The sequence below is a fragment of the Pleurodeles waltl genome, chromosome 3_1, assembly GCF_031143425.1.
Source record: "Pleurodeles waltl isolate 20211129_DDA chromosome 3_1, aPleWal1.hap1.20221129, whole genome shotgun sequence".
In the NCBI taxonomy this organism is placed as follows: Eukaryota; Metazoa; Chordata; class Amphibia; order Caudata; family Salamandridae; genus Pleurodeles; species Pleurodeles waltl.
Window position 1 is genome coordinate 86,361,087 of NC_090440.1, and position 18,111 is coordinate 86,379,197.

The following is an 18,111-nucleotide window of genomic DNA, read 5'->3' on the forward strand; positions in this document are numbered from 1 at the left end:
AATGTCAGGCCCATTTTACGCAGGTGCTTCACAACTTAGGGTTGCATCTGCTCTTCGGTCTTGGTCAATATGAGAGTTAAAATGACCTCCCATGTCCAGCAGGTGACTTTTACTGCTCTTTTATGGCTTCTAAATGCCACCATGAGTGTTTGTGACTTCCCTGCCACTGAAAAACACACACAATTTAAAGATTTGCTGACCTGGCTTTTTCTGTATGCTATGTTCTTTGTCTGGGAGTGTCTTCTTTGTTGGCTTTTAAAAATAAAGTTGAAGTACTCCGCTGTCAGGAATGTATTGGGTTATTCAAAATGCAGCTACAGAGACTACTAGGTACTTTGCTCTAGCATCTAGATATGATGCAGATCATATCACTTAGCACTATATAGGGTTGCGAATCACTACTCACTGTAGCGGGGGGATATTAGGCCTGTTTAAATGGAAGAAGACCCAAGCGGTTACTAACTAATTCATTGACCTAGCACTGCCCGCTGCTCCATTTGCCATGCACTGGAGGCAGCCACACTACCAGGGTTAGGACACTCGTGAGCTGCTACATTAAACGGGGCAAGGCTGAAGCTGTAGCGAGAAGAGTTGTGGGGCTTGTGTAGGATCCCCATAGTGGCCTCTTGGGGCACTCTGTACAGGATATGCAAACCTTTCAAGAAGCCCTCATAGATTGAACTCCCACAAGATATGCCTATACAATAGCCTCCATCACATTACTGACTATCACAATGTGCTGCCTGCTATATAGTCCTCTCACCCCCTGATGCTTGCTTACATTGTTGGGATGTACCCGGGTGGGGGACGAGGGACACTTGAAACATTTTTGCGATAGATTATTGTGGATGTGTGTGTTTGGAAGTAAGTAAGAAATGTTAAATATTGTAGAGGGACCCTATGCTAAGTTCTGTACACCCAGTGCATTGTATCATGCTGACTTGACAAAAACGAATAAAATTGGTTTAAAAAAACACTATATAAATGTTTAAAAAAAGAATAAAATCAATGATAACAAATACAGAAGAGTGGATTACAAGACACCTTCTTGATACCTTTGTTTCTAACGACAAAACAAGACTTTCATAGGCTTATTAGCATGTTATTTCATCAATCTATCACCTAGTTTCAATGAAATGGCATCCATGTTGACCCGCACCCTCTTGTGAGCCTGGATTGACCCTTAACCATTAACCCACCCTCAGGGCTTGCTTCAACCTATCCCTAAGCCTTTGATGGACGCGGAAGTGAGTTAAATGAAAGGAATGTAACATCCAATTACACATGTTTGTACGGGCTAAACCTTCCAGGAAAAGCCAGTTCATCCTTAAAATTGAGGCAAGCCTGAAATCCAACTCCTCTCCTGTATTTACCCAGTACACAAAAGATGATAAAGCCGTCTCCCTTGTGCTTCCTCGGCTTATTACACAACTTGTTGCAATCCTGACAGGTTTTCTCTGTTTGAATGTTTCGAACAAGTTTCGGAAGTTTGAAACTCCTGCTTTCTAATTAATAAAAAACAGTGATTCATGATTTGCTGGAAGACATCACTTGTGTGTCATCTCGCACTATGTGTACCAAAACGCCCAACATAACATCATTTATTTTTATTCTGCTGCTGAATTTGATGAAAGAGCAATTTAAGGAAGTAAGAATATGTTCATTTTTCGGTAAAACCCTCTTCCTTTGCAAATGAATCTATTTTTCTCCCTGATCCTTCACTCAGTTAACGGTTAAAGTGAAAGAAGAAAATTGTGAAAATAATTCTAAAAGTTATTCAATATAAAATGTAATATGAAGTTTAATGTAAGGAGAGCAATAGTTAGGAAAACACACTTTTTGTTTGACATTTTGGCCTAAAAGGTTGAACGTACCTTAATAGATAAGCACAGTTTATGAGAGGACCTTAAATTGAATGGATTCATAGGTAGGTTCTATTGCACAGAACTGAGAGAATTACCCCTCCTTTAAAGATATTAACTTTAACAGACTAGAGAAGTCCAGAAACATATATTAATGTGGCATGTTGTAGTTGCAAAGATTTATTCAGAAATGTAGATAAACAAAGAGGAGAATAGATCCTGATATATAATATGAGTAGGATGACATATTAGTAAAACAGTAATACACAGAAGAACAGAAAGAGAATATAGTAAAAATTAGTCTATTTTTATTTTGTTAGGTTTTGTCATGTGGCATTCACATCAATTTTTATTTCCTCCAAAGCGCTTTTAAGGAAGAGGTCACATAATCTGCCAAGTGACATGATAAAGGGATCAGCATTCACCTTTTGATGAATTCCCTAGTTAATACTTAGATGAGGCCCAAGAGGGCAATGGCCCTGAGAATGAGGATTAGTAGGAGGGGAATTACTTGGCAAAGGCTCCAGAGGAGAGGGGAGAGCCCACAGAGAGGGAGTCCCCTGCTGGATTCAATGCAGGGAGAAGTGTCTCCTACCAAACCCTGTCTCCTGAGGCATGAAGGACAGACCTGCTGAGAGGGACCTGAGGCTGCAGCTGGCCCAACTGGCTGCCGAGGTCAGAAGATCAGAGGCTGATTAAGCACCGGCGGAGGAAAGGAGGGTTGCGTCGGAGAGAGCATTGGAAGAGAAAAATATCTTGGTGGCTCAAGAACTGACTCTTAAAGAGCTGGACTTGAAGGTAAAACAGCTGTCAGAGTCTATCAAGAATGGTGACAGTGAACCTACAGTGTCCAGTGGTGAAGGAAGGGATTGCATACCAATGGACGTCAAGGAGGAGGATGAGTTAGACAGGTGGCTTGAGGCATATTAAGTCGCTCTAGAGGTGCACAGGATCCCTGAGGAGGATTGGGGAGCTGGCTTTTTCAGGCATATTCTTGTGATGATAGGGACACTCTACTTGTCCTAGAGAAGGGGGGACACCATGAAGGACACCGTTGTCAAGGGATACAAAGTCACACCAGAAGAGTACAAGTTGAGATTCAGGGGCAGCCAGAAACTGTCTCACAAGTTTTGGGGGATTTTGTGGGTTACTTTTGCATTGGACTCAATGGTTGGGTGAAGGGTGGTGAGGTAAGTACCTATGAGGGTTGTACAATTTGATGGCCAGAGAGTACATGTTCAGTCACTGTTTTCCAGAGCTACAGCAACAATTGGCTGATTGTAAACTCACTGACCCTAGGGAGCTTGCAAAGGGGTCAGACCTCTAGGTGAGTACCAGAGTGCCTGGGAAGGCACTGGGAGGTTATCCTAAGGAGGGTGGCTAGAGTTCCCCTATCAGAGTGAGGGGGAAGTACACAGGGACCCAGACAGGTCCCAGTATGGTGAGGGGGGAAAGGAGTGTGATGGCCCTTCTAAGCGCAGGGGGGAAAGGAGTGTGATGGCCCTTCTAAGCGCAGGAGGGGAGGTTTTGTGTTTGTTGATGGGCAGAGGCCCTGTATGCCCTATTTTTAGCCCCAGATCTTGGGATGCTCCCAAAGGGGGCACACACAGGGGAACTTGGTCAGTAACAAAAGACAATCCATGGGTGGAAGTTCCACAGTGTCAGCAGAGCTGGATGGGGCGTCCACCACAGGCACGCTACCAGTTCTGTTTCGAGGGAATACCACTCTACAGAGGAGGGTACAGAGGCCCAGATAGAGACGAAGGAGGTGTAAACGGTACTCAGGGGGGAGGACTAGTTGGTCAGGGGTTGTCAGCTCTGACAACAGAGCACCCCAAGACTAGTGAGTCCACTTTTGAGGGTCAGAGGTCTCCGGTACATGCACCAGGCAGGCTCTTGAATGACAAAAACAGAGTACATCTCCCTTGGGGGGGGAGGGTGGTGGTTCTCTCCTGGAAGTCCTGGCATGCCCAGCACATATTGAGTTTCAGGGTTCAGCATTGGGCTGAGTGGCCAGTCCCATGCTACCACCCTAGAACTGGTGGGAGGAAGAGTGGTAGTAGGTTACAAAGCAGTTAGGGCTGTTGACTCCGACTCTGAGAAACCTCAGGGGTTAGAGTGCTCTGGATGGCTTGAGGCTTGGCTCTGGACACCGACAGCTGCCAGTGGCCTTTGTTGGTTGTTGTCCTTTAGACAGAATATTTTTGGGGTTGGGGACTCTGAAATAGCTGCTGCTTTGCCATGCCTGACCTGCTGCTCTCTTGCCTGGGTAGAAGAACTTGACCTGCAACTTCATCTTGACTCCAGGACTCCAGAGTGGCTCAAAGGGCTAGTCTGCTGGCCTCCTGATCAGAGCCTCAGGGACATAACAGGCTCCCCACAGACCCTGGGGCCATCTTCAATGAGTTCCTGACCCCTAAAAGGCACCTCTTAGTACTGGGCCCTTGGTATGGCTCCCGAACTCTTCAAGTCAAGCTTTTGGGCTCTTGCACTGCAAATTGGCCCGTTCGCACCAGAATTGTACCGTTAACGCAGAAAATCCGCACTAGCACCACAAGTCCATCTCTTTGCACAGCAAGCACCATCCACCCATGTGAATCGCCAATGTGAGGCTCCAGTTTGCCCGTCCATTGAGGTAGGCTTGCACTTTTGACTTTGACCGTGTACAGCGTGACCAGAAAGCAGCGGTTGGCTCTTTATGCTTTTAGAAGCTATATTGCAGTTTATTTTTTTTGAAGTTCATAACTCCGGTTCTAGTTATTGTATTGTTGTCTATTTGGACTTATTTTGTTCATTTAATTAAGCTCTATGTTTCTAACATGGTGTGGGATTCTTTATGTGTGGCATTTTCACTGTTTCACTGTTTGGGGTGTTGCATGAAATACTTCAAACATTGTCTCTTAGTTAAGCCTGACTCCTCTGTGCCAGGCTACCAGGGGGTTGAGCATAGGTTAATTTGAGGTTGCTTGTGCTTTACCCTGACTAGGATTGTGCTTGTTGCTGGGCTCCCACTGCAGTTAAACAGCAACTCCATTTCTAACAAGTGCCCTTTACAGGACTGCAGGTGTTGCACAGAACAGTCTCTCATAGTGCTTAAACTTCAATTATGAGAACTTTGGAGCAGGATAAATCATGACCATAGTTCAGTTCATATCAATGTGCTCCATGGATTCTCTCAATTCTGACAGCTGTTAGTCTGAGATTAGATTTTGGAAATGCAATCAAGATCAAAATTACAGTATAAATGCAGTTTGACCACATACTTTATATCTTTAATCAAATATGAAGTACATGTTTTAGTTTAATTACTTTTGAGATTTGGGATATTCTGTTCCGTAAACAAACAATGAGATTATCATTCTGAGTGGAAAGAATACTCACCTTTCAGCGTTACCTAGGAACCTTGCTGATGTTCATGTGGAAACCCAAGCTTTAAAATGAAACATAAAATACTTCAGGAAGGGATGGATGAATTAATTTGAGCTCAGTGATTGCATGTTTTTTGTGAAAGCCCTGTTCAGACATAAATCCTTCCCAGAACTTAGGATCTATCTTAGGATAGAGTGAACAAAATATGCTGAAATGCCTCTAAAGCAGGTTGAGTTAAACTGGCAGGATGTCATAGAAAAGGAGGGAGGAGTATATTTGCTTTTTACAGCAAAGATGGGTCTGAGGATGGACTGGTCTATCGTGTGAAATGCTGCACTCATAGCCAATGGCGAGATAGTCATGGTATTTCCCCATCTGATATACTCCTTCCTTTATTCAAAGCCCATGATAGGTTGGTTTCCAAAACCCTACTGAGGCATAAACCCTGTTGCCAAGGATCTAAAACCTCAGCCTCTTTCAGATAGGTGGACGGTTGTTTGGCAGCAATACCCTCTATCAGTTGGACGGCCCTTTAATTCACTATGGCTCCACTGTAAATGCTCTGGTAGAGTGAGCACACAAGCCCTCAAGGGGTTGCTTCTCTGCTAAAGAGTGGCACATTTTGATGCAGAGCAGTACCCATCGCGAGATGGTGTGCTTCTGCACCGCCTTGCCTTTCTTCGCACCCACATATCCAAAAAAGAGTTGATCGTCCACCCGGAAATCTTTAGTACGATTGAGGTAGAATGCTAACGCTCTTTTTGGATCCAGATGGTGGCGTCTCTCCTCGTCATGAGAGGGATGTGGGGGTGCATAAAAAGTAGACACAGTGATGGATTGGCCTACGTGAAAAGGCATAACACCCTTAGGAAGGAAGGAGGCCCTCGTACGGAGCACCACTTTGTCAGGGTGGACACACAAAAAAGGTGGCTTGGAAGAAAGAGCTTGAAGCTCACTTAGGGGGTCATTCTAAGTCTGGCGGGCGGCGGAGGCCGCCCGCCAGACTTCCCCCTCCGAAATACCGCTCCGCGGTCGAAAGACCGCGGAGGGTATTCTAAGTTTTTCCCTGGGCTGGCGGGCGGTCGCCAAAAGACCGCCCGCCAGCCCAGGGAAAAACTCCCTTCCCACGAGGTTGCCGGCTCGTAATCGAGCCGGCGGAGTGGGAAGGTGCGACGGGTGCTGTTGCACCCGTCGCGTATTTCACTGTCTGCCAAGACAGTGAAATACTTGTAGGGGCCCTCTTACGGGGGCCCCTGCAGTGCCCATGCCAGTGGCATGGGCACTGCAGGGGCCCCCAGGGGCCCCGCGACCCCCCCTACCGCCATCCGGTTCCCGGTGGGCGGACCGCCGGGAACTGGATGGCGGAAGGGGGGGTCGGAATCCCTTCGGCGGCGCAGCTAGCTGCACCGCCTTGGAGGATTCAGAAGGGCGGCGGTACACTGGCGGGAGACCGCCAGTGTTGCCGGTCTGACCGCTGCTTTACCGCCGCGGTCAGAATGCCCTGCGGGGCACCGCCGGCCTGTCGGCGGTGCTCCCGCCGACCCTGGCCCCGGCGGTCTAAGACCGCCGGGGTCAGAATGACCCCCTTAGTCTTTGAGCAGAGGTGATGGCAATAAGAAAAGCAGTCTTGATTGTTAAGAGCCGCAGGGGCCATTTGTGCAGTGGCTCAAAAGAGGCACATACAAAGTATGCTAGAACCATGTTCAAGTTCCACTGGGGCATAATGAACAGGGTCAAAGGAAACAAATAGGTGAGTCCCTTAAGGAACCTTCCAACAATGGTAGACTTGAATAAGGAAGGTTGGTCTGGCAATGTAAGAAAGGATGAAATAGCCAATAAGTAACCTTTAAGGGTGCTCAAAGCAGTGCCCTGCTGGACCAAAGAAAGAATGAACAAGAGAGCCTCAGAGAGAGGAGAAAAAAGGGGATCAACAGACTTGTTGGTACACCATGTCACAAATGTATGCCAATTACAGGCGCATACTGTTTTGGTAGAGAGACGCCTGGCTGCCAGAATAACTTCACAGACTTCGGGCAGTAGGTCAAAAGCTGTCAACTGCCGCCACTCAATCTCCATGCAAGAAGGTGAAGACTGGACAGGTTCGGGTGAAGAACTGTCCCCTGCTGCTGCGAAAAAAGATCCTCCCAAAGGGGCAGTCTTATTGGAGGATCCGTAGCCATGTTCAGTAGCTCTTGATACTATACTCTTTGTGTCCAGTCTGGAGCCACAAGGATTACTTGGGCCCAGTCGCTCTTAATCTTCTACAGAACTCTGGACAGAAGTGGTATAGGCGGGAAGGCTTAAAGTAGGCCCGAGTTCCACTCAAGACAAGAAGCGTCGCCGGGCGAGTGCCACCCTGGAAACTCCAACACGCAAAACAGTTGACATTGCACGTTCTCTGCGGAGGCGAACAGATCTAACCAAGGCTCTCCCCACTGCTGAAAGAGGCCTTGCGCCACCTCCAGGATGGAGACGCCATTTGTGATCGACTATGCATCGACGGCTGAGTTTGTCTGCTCTGGTGTTCAGAGAGTCCACCAGATGTTGAACCTCCAGGATACTGCCCTTCTGTTCCAGCCACATCCAGAGGTGTAGAGCCTCTTGACAAAGAGTCCACGACCCCACTCTGCCCTGCTTGTTGCAGTACCACATGGCGGTAGTGTTGTCCATGAACACTTGCACCACTTTCCCTTTCAGAGAGGGAAGGAATGCTTTCAATACAAGACTGATCGCCCGGAGCTCCAAAAGATTGATGTGGAGTCCGGACTCCACCGGAGACCAGAGACCTCTGATCTAAGCCTCTCCCATGTGGCCGTCCCATCCCAGGAGTGATGTATCTGTCACTACTGTAAGATCTGGTTGGGGAAGGGAGAATTATCTGCCATTGACCCAATCGTGAATCAAAAGCCACCACTGCAGGTCTTTCACAGTTCCCTCTAAGTTGTGTTCCATGTAGGAGATATTCCCCTGATGCTGCACCCACTGAAACTTCAGGTCCCACTGCAGAGCCAGCATATGCCATCTGGCATGTGTCACCAGCAGGATGCAGGAGACCATGAGGCCCAGCAGCCTTAAAGTCATTCTCAGCGAAATCCAGAATAGAGGCTGAAACATCGCAATCATAGCCTGAATATCTGTGACTCGCTTTTCTGGAGGATAGGCTTGAAACTGCACTGTGTCCAGGACAGCTCCGACAAAAGGGAGCATCTGAGAAGGAGTCAGTGTGACTTTGGCATGTGTATAGTGAACCATAGCTAGTGCAGAAGGTTTGCCGCAGTCTGAAGGTGGGAGATGACTTTCTGGGGAGTGTACGTCTTCAACAGCCAGTCATTGAGGTAGGGAAAGACTGAAACCGCTAACCTGCACAGATGAGCTGCAACCACTGCCCTCACTTTTGTGAACACATGAGGGGTGCTGGTAAGGCAGAAGGGGAGCACGGTAAATTGAAAGAGCTTGTGACCTACCACGAATCGCAGGTATCGCCTGTCGGCAGGCAAGACAGGTATAAGAAGTGAGCATCCTGAAAGTCTAACACTACCATCCATTCTCCTGGGTCCAAGGCAGACAGGACCTGAGCCAGAGTGAGCATTTTGAACTTCTCCTTCTTGAGGAAGAGATTGAAGGCCTGAATGTCTAGGATAGGATGTAGGCCCTTGTCCTTTTTGTGTACCAGAAAGTAGCAGGAATAACAACCACAACCTACTTCTGGCGCAGGGACCCTCTCTCTGGCTCCTTTGGCCAAGAGAGCTGCTACTTCCTCGTGGAGAAATGCCAGATGATACTCAGGTAAGTGGCCGTAAGATGAAGCCATGGCCGGAAGGGAGGGAGTAGCCCCTTCAGACTATTTGCAAAACCCATCTGTCTGTCGTGGTAGATTCCCAGTGGGGCAGGTGATGGCGGATCCTGCTCCCAACTGGTCTGAGATGCTGGAATGGACTACGAGGGTTTGGTGGCTGCAGCAGGGGCAGGTTGGACTGGGCAGTCCTCTGGTTCCCTGTCCCACAAGCCTGTGGGATTCCACATCCCCGACCGTGCAGTGGCTGAGTAGCATATGAGGCTTGGTGGCTGGCAGGGAACTGAAGTGACAGGGAGCCCCATCTGTGACCACGACAGGGGCAAAAATTAACCAGTGTTGGGCGAGGGACAGCAGCAAGGCCAAGGGACCAAGACATAGCTCAGGACTCCTTGAACCTCTCGAGCGCCGAGTCCTCTTTGTCTCTAAAGAGATGGGTTCCATCGAAAGGCATGTCCATAAGAGACTGTTGGACATCCCTAGAAAAACCAGACGTCCTCAACCAGGCGTGGCACTTAAGGCCACTGTTGCCACAACCAATCTGCCCAGTGAGTCGGTTGTGTCCAGTCCTCAACAATTTGTGAACTTAACTGCATCCCTCCCATCAGCAACGGCTTGGGAGATGATGGCCCGGGCCTCTGGCACCTACAGCAATACCTGTGTGACCGTATCCAACAATGAATGGGTGTAGCGGCCACAAAAGGCATGCAGTGTTCACAGTTCGCAATGCCAGACAGGAGGAAGAAAAGATTTTATTTCCATGTTGATCCAGTCTTTTTGATTCCCTATTTGGGGTAGCGGAGGGGAATGCGCCAGAGAAAGAAGAAGTCTGGATGACAAGGCTCTCAGGTGTGGAGTGTTGGGTCTGGACCAAGTACCCAGCAGGACATTGGTGAGGACTTCATTAAATGGATGGAGAAGCTCCAAAGTGGAAGCCCCAGGCTGAAGCACCTCTGTCAGTAGATTAGTCCTGAGTGCAACTGAAGGAAGCTCAAGAACAAGGACCTTAGTCACCCTACTGACCACCATGGAGTAAGACGCTCCCTCCACCGTAGCCACGGTAGGAGGAGAAAGCATGCCAGCATTTAGAGAAATATCCCGATCACTATCCTCGCCCAATTCCTGTGCCCAGTCCAAGTCAGGGTTGTCTAGTTGGTATTCCACAGGGTCCAGTGTCGCCTCCAATCCTTCCCCATTTTTGTACCCATAATTAAAAGGGTCAGAATCCAACCTGGGGTGAGAAGACCCCATCGAAGTCAGATCCGGCGTCGAGCAACGCCATTTTGGCTCCGGGTCGTCAGGGATGCTGATTGGGTTGATGTCAACTGTGGGCCCAACTGGCGTTGGGAGCGTCAACGTCTTTGCCGGCACCGGGGAAGGTCACGTTGGCACGACCGCCATCAGCACGGATCTGACAACGGATCCAGAGGGGACCTCAGTGGCCAGGGCTGAAGCTGCCACCACAGAACTTGAGATGCTCCTATCCAATCTTCCAGGCCTTGAAGGCGCCGCAGGGGGATCCGTCTGCCCAAAGATTAGGCGCATGGCCTTGTAAAACTCCTTCAGCTGGGCAGGGGTGGCCCCAGCTCCCAGGAAGTCAGGGAGGCAAGGAGCGGACGCAGAAGTAGGCTCTATGGACAGTGGCCTAGAGCGTCAACACTCTCTTACCACGTCGCATCAGCCGAGCAACGGGGCGAAGTCAAGGTACGTTTGGCCTTCTTCGACTTCTTCTTCTTATGACCCAAGTGTCCCGAAGATTTAGAATGGGACGACGAAGACTGGTGATGACTCCGCGATTGGTGTCGTGACCTTCCTCTCGAACGTGACCAGGAGTGATGCGGAGTCGAGTGGCGGGCCACCATGAGCTTCAGGGACCACTCCCTCAAAGCCTTTGCGTTCATGGCCCGGCACTTGGAGCACGACTTCGGGTCGTAGTCGCGCTCCAGACACCACAAACACATGAGATGCGGATCCTTCACCGACATCATTTGGTGTCAGGAGTCACATGGTTTGGACCCAGTCTTCTGTGACATCCCTCGACGGACCAAAAAAATAATGACAAAAGCGTTGAAGCTAGTCAAAAAATTACTAAGGGTAGCTCTTCTCAGGATCTGCACATGGTGCGGAAAGAGAAGAACTGATGTCAGCAAGCCGGTGTAGCACTTATATACGACTGTAACGTCATCACGGCGACCACAATGCAGCAACGAACGTAGAGACAACCGATGCCATCTGGCGGCGCGCAAGAGTACTGCTCGAAGAAAAATCTCTGGATCCAGTCTGACTCCTGGGGGAAATTCTAAGGTAAAGAATCTGCAACTAGAAGTCTATATCAGAAAGAATGTTTACTTGGTGTTGTGTATCATATGATTCATCATACAGGTAGTGAGAAAGTGGTGGTTCAAGTCATTGCCACAATTGTTGGTACTGTAAGGATGCTTCTGTCTGGTATCAAGAACAGGTGTTATACGCCGGTAACCAGAAGAGGCTCATTTGGCAGTGAAAGTAGATTGACTGATTCTAGCTCCTGAAGGTGAGCAGTGGGCAAAAAACAGGAAATCAAAAACAAAGTCTTTCAGAATGTCTTGGTGATCAGGGAGGGCAAAACTGTTTTTTAAGATGACATTTTTAGCTGTCTCACATGACTAAAGGAATGTACATTAGCCATGTGCAGTCAGAGAAGGCACTGAGAGGTGAGAGATAGAAAGGCATTTTGGGAGCAAGACCAGCTACCATGAAGGCCAACTACCACAGAAGCGATGAACAAACTAAAACCATAATGAGTGGGTTGTAGGTCATACACATGAGTGAATAGAATTGGGATATAATGAACATCATCGGGGCTCCGTTGTCTTGGCCACTACCATCACATCATCACATCCGGGAAAGCCTCCACACAGTTATGTGAAAAACATCTGGAGGTTGATCAAGGAGAAAGAGGTCTACCATGTTTAAATCTTCTGTCTTAATTCAGATGTATGCCACACATATTAAAGTAATTCCTGAGGACTTATTACTTAGAGTTGTGATACTTTGGATGGTCAGCAATGGCATGTATGGCAAGGGCTAATATTTGGAACCCTTGACTGTCTCTCAAGCATACAGTGGGGTACTATAAAAATTGGAGCTAAAACCACAAGGAAAGTGTGAAAAAAAATCTTTATACATTCTGTATGTAGGTTTTTACAAGAGCAATTGACATCTTATTGTTTTTACGAAGCATAATCATAAGAGTGGATGAAAATGTCCAGAGCTGAAACTAAAGTTTTCACAGGTGAATCTGACAAACAGAATATCAAAGATACTTTTGTGAATCTCCAAAGCAGAAAGAAAAAAAAGTTTGGCTGAATAGGGGTTTAGGTATCTACAGGCAATGGCAACAATGCATGAGAAACGAGGTTAAAGTTTACTTTCCCTCCATTTGTGCTTTGTAAATGCTTTGACCATTTAGCAGTGAGCACCTTCAAAATAATAGACTCATGTTCTTCTGGCGCAGCAAGTGTTATACCAGTCACATGGGGCTCTACAGAGGCTGTCAGTGAGAGAAATAAACCACTGGGCTGGTCAGCTACATCCATATGAACAATGCTACTATTGTTAGAAGCACTGGCAAGGCCAATAGGTTGGGCCTTGGCAAGCATGCCATTCTTTGAATAAATGTTTTTTGCAAAATTATGCACTAGACATTAAGGGGGTCATTCCGACCCCGGTGGGCGGCGGGCGCCGCCCGCCGGGCGGAGACCGCCCGCCGGGCGGAGACCGCCAAAAGACCGTACCGCGGGCGAACGCCAAAAGGCCGCCCGCCCGCCCAGCGGGAAAGCCCCAGCAACGATGAAGCCGGCTCCGAATGGAGCCGGTGGAGTTGCTGGTGTGCGACGGGTGCAGTGGCACCCGTCGCGATTTTCAGTGTCTGCTTTGCAGACACTGAAAATCTTAATGGGGCCCTGTTAGGGGCCCCTGCAGTGCCCATGCCAGTGGCATGGGCACTGCAGGGGCCCCCAGGGGCCCCACGACACCCGTTCCCGCCAGCCTCTTCCTGGCGGTGTAAACCGGCAGGAACAGGCTGGCGGGAAGGGGGTCGGAATCCCCAAGCGGCGCTGCTTGCAGCACCGCCGTGGAGGATTCCCTGGTGTAGGGGAAAACCTTCCCTTTTCTGACCGCGGCTTTACCGCCGCGGTCAGAATTGTCCCTGAAGCACCGCCAGCCTGTTGGCGGTGCTTCCTCCGTCCCCGGCCCTGGCGGTCCATGACCGCCAGAGTCGGAATGACCCCCTAAGAGTCTAAAATCAATTAAAATGTAATGGAAAGTAAAGATGTAGAAATGTCTGACAGTGGCATGCATATATTTTATCACAAAAATTGATGAAAAACTTAAACATTAAAGGAAAGCAAGGAGGAAAGTGCAATTGTCTGTTCAGCTCTGCCATGAAATGGACTACTCTTCAGTTAGATGTGCAAGAGCAAATGTACAATGTGATGTCATTTAATAAATCAAGAATAAGTGTTGATCAAAAGCCCCTGTATGTATTTATATATATGTATTTTGTATTATGTTATTTTGGGAAAACGGGAGGCAGGGAAGACAGTTAAAGCCAACTCTAGGCCATAAAAAGCAGGTAAGTATAAATAATGTTTACAGATGACAGGAAGGCAGACAATGTCTTGTTCCATCCTGGACACTCTGCTTTTAACTGATCAAGAGTCCAAAATCCTCACTCCTGGCAGATTCTGGTTTTTCATTATCTTCACTAAGGCCTTTAACAAGTACCCTCTGGGTCAAGAGTAGACCGTGACTGAAAACACCTCATGATTTTTGGAATATTTACCTGGCATTCATTGCCTGATGCGAGGTTTGACCGACTGTCTTCTTTCAAGAAGGACTTTAAGGGTGCACTCAAAATGTGATGCCATGTATACAACCTTTAAATCCAGCTGTAGGTTACAAAATATTTGTTGAAGTAATGAATACCATACACACCACTGTGTGTGCACTGAGCCGATTTTAAGTGATTTTGGGTATTAAATTAATAGGTCGATGGGATTCCAGATTGTGCACTATAGTGTTAAATGTTTTACTTGTCAAAGATTTAAAGTTTGTATTTCTTCCTTAGTATATATATATATATATATATATATATGTATATATATATATATATATATAATTGGATCCTTAATATATATAAATGTATATACACCCACACACACACACACATATATATGATCACACAGTATGACGTAATAAGTAAACACGCTCACTCAGGAAATGCAGTAGTGGAATTTACTGCACTTTGTTCATAATACGTTTTGTGCACCAAACAGGTTAAACAGGTTTGAACACATGAACATAATCTTTCAGGAAGTGCATTTAAACAAAGTATACCTATAAACACAAACAAAGGACTAATGTGTAGAAGATAATCATATGTAGGAGACAAACAGCGGCCATTTTGAAGTGAAGCATTTATATATTGAGTTTCATACATAACTAAACATTATGATAAGGTAAAGTAGTGCACAAAATATCTCAGCTAATGTGGGAGATCACGCCACACTGATGAAGGTGTTTCAGCTACAGTAAAAGGAAACTTTTCTAATTTCTCGACATTAGGCATAATTTAACTAGCTTCCTTCTTAGCCATTATCTGTTGTTTACAGTGAGGTTAAAAGCGGCAAAACACTCCTTAGAGTTAACTTGGTTCCAAGGCACATTGCCAATTTTCAGAACCTGTAAAGCCGAACTCAGCTGCTAAATGGACGTACGCTGACTCTGTCCATGGTATAAAAATGACATTGTTTTCAGTAATGTCAATAGCTGAGGACACAATGTTGTTTTATGTGTAGATGCAAGTGGGCAATGTGTTCATACCATCGGCTAAAGATTTCTCCAAATTTCTTTACCTATCTATTTTAAATCTGCAGCAGCTTTCATTTGCAAAAGCTTCCAAATGTCATTATATATTGCATATAAGAATCTTTTAGAGCTTGGTTTTCTGGGACCTAACAAGAAATCTTGTAAGTCAATGTCTTCGGAAAGGATAGAAAGGTGTTCTTTTACAGCTGCTAATGTGGAAGAATGTAACCATCGCTGACATAGTTTACTCACGCTGTATGTGGTGACAATACCTGAGTGCTGTGTGAAGAAATAATAAGGGCCAATCTGCTCGCTCTAAAATCCTGTGTAGAATTGATAAGACATGCATGACAACCATTTGTGTCCACTGTTCACAATAACTACATGTTGGGACCTGAACGTGATGAATTAAAGGTACCATTCTGAACCCAACCATTGAGCTGTTCTTCTGTAGTGCTCAATATTGTGCCAATTTCAAAAGTAGGGCCTGATTTAGAGTTTGGTGGAGGGGTTTACTCCATCACAGATATGACGGATATCCCATCAGCCGTATTACAATCCCATAATAGCCCATGGAGATTGTAATATGGCAGGAGGGATATTCGTCACCTTTTTTGACAGAGCAATCTGTCCGCAAACTCTAAGTTCAGACCTTAGCTACGAGGGAATACTGGGCATATTCATTTCTTTTACTTTTACTAACCCTATGAAAGTTGTTTGCTGGACAGTGTCATTGAGAAAAATCATTTGTAACAGAATTAAACATGCTCTAAATAAAGCCTCCATGCATTGTATTTGCCAGTTTTTTGTTCTCTAAACACTTTTTAAGCCATTCAACTTTTTCTAATCTTCATAGCCTTCTATGGCCAACTGGAAAACAAAGTAATCAGAAAAAATTAATTTAGTTTCGGATAGCAGTATTTTCCTTACTTTCGAATTTGGTAATATGAAACAGTAGGACTCATAGGGGGTCATTCTGACCTCGGCGGTAAAAGGCCCTTACCGCCGGTCAGAAGTCCGCCATGCTACCGCGGCGGCGGCGGGAAACCGCCACGGTCATTCTGACCACCAACTGCGAAACCGCCAAAATCCCGACATCCAAGGAAGGCCGCCTCATCAGCGGGCCGCGGAAAACTGGAGATGACCAAACCTCCACCGTCACGCCAACACAAACACGCCCATGCCATTCTGACCCACGAATCCACGCGGCGGTCTTTCAACCGCGGTATTCCATTGGCGGTACACACCGCCGCGGTCAAAATACACACACAGCTCCAAAACACAGCCACATTGGACAATTTGAAATACACACACCTGAGACACATACAAACAACACTCCCACACATCCAATCAACTATAAAACACACACCCACATCACCCACAAACCCCCACTAGTTGGAAATCGGAGAGAAGGCGAGAGAGATAGAGATAGAGAGAGCGAGCACAGCAATCGAAAACCCCAACACACACAGGAACCCAACTTCATCACCCACACCACATCTACGCACACATCACCACACATCACCACGCACATCACCACAAACACCACCCCACACCTCATCCACACCACCCCATGGCACCCCAAAGACACCCCAGGTTCTCGGACCAAGAACTCAGGGTCATGGTGGAGGAAATTATAAGGGTTGAGCCCCAGCTCTTCGGCACACAGGTGCAGCACACCACTATAGCAAGGAAGGCTGAGCTATGGCAAAGGATCGTAGACAGGGTCAACGCTGTGGGACAGCATCCCAGAAATCGGGAAGATATCCGAAAGCGATGGAACGACCTACGGGGGAAGGTGCGCTCGATGGTGTCGCGACACAACATCGCTGTGCAGGAGACTGGCGGCGGACCCCCACCCACTCCACCCCAATTCACAGCATGGAAGCAAGAGGTAGTAAACATCCTGCATCCTGCATCCTGATGGCCTCGCTGGAGTACACAGAGGAATGGACTCTGGTAAGTCGAATCTCAACTACTTCACCCCCCCAACCACCAGCATGCCACCCCCCCCCCACCCCCAATCTCAACCCCCCAGCACACAACCTCCCTGCCAATGTCTCACCAGCACAACCCACCCTAAACAACACCAACCCCTGAATGCCAACACAAACCATAGACAGCCACCACCAAAGCATGACCATTGCACATACCCATACACCCCCCCCCCACCACCCTCACAACACCTCCCACAAGGGAATGCCAGCACCGGGGGACAAGGGCACTCAAAATGCACGCCATGGCACACACAGAAACAATAACCATACTCTTTTACCCCTGCAGGGCCCGAACGCCAACACACCGCCACGGAGGGTCCAGATTTGTCCATCCCACCCCCAGAACAGGCCCCCAGTGAGGACAGCAGCTCTGTCGACCTAGAACCTGATGACCAGCCCGGACCATCGGGGACCTCGGGACAGTCGGTTCCCCACACACAGACACAGGCCACAGCAGACCCAACCCGCTCTGGGAACACCAGCACAGCTCCCACCCAGCGGGCCCATGCCTCTGTCTCCAGGACGCGTCAAGCAGCGGTGTGTCCGCCACTACAGGGCACCCAGGCTGACCCAACACCCCAACAACAACAGGGACCTGGGGGCAGTGGTAGTGGGCACACCGTCCAGGGGACAGAGGCCCGGGGAAACAGGGCAACTGGGAGGGCTGCTGTGCGAGGGGGGGGGGAGGACAGGCCCAGGGAACCGACTCTCCAAGAGGCCCTCATCACCATCATGGGAGCATACCATCACTCCCAGGAGACGATGGCGACGGTACTGGCCAGGTTCACCGAGATCCAGGCACAGCAGGAGGAACGGTACATGGGGTTCAGCAATGAACTCAGGAACATCGCTACCGCTATGGGGACCATAGTCCAGGCCCTCAACTGGATAGAAACCACATTGCGGGACTATGTGGCACCACAAAGGGCCCCTGTCACTAGCCAGGACCAGGAACAGCCTACCACCTCCGCCGGCGCTAGTGTTCAGGAGGCCCCCACAGAACGACGGTCCACCAGAACCCCACCTCCTGCTGAAGACCAACCACCCCGCAAGAGGAACCTGAGATCACAAAGGAAGACAGAGTAGGATGCCAAGACCCCCGCCAGCCTAAGATCCCCCCGGATGTCATTCCACTGTCCCACATCGTCACCCTGTCCAACCTTGAACTGCCCCTGCTCCATCCTTCCACAGGCCTATGGAAAATGCACCTGTGAAACTGAGAACTGGACTCTGCCATGGA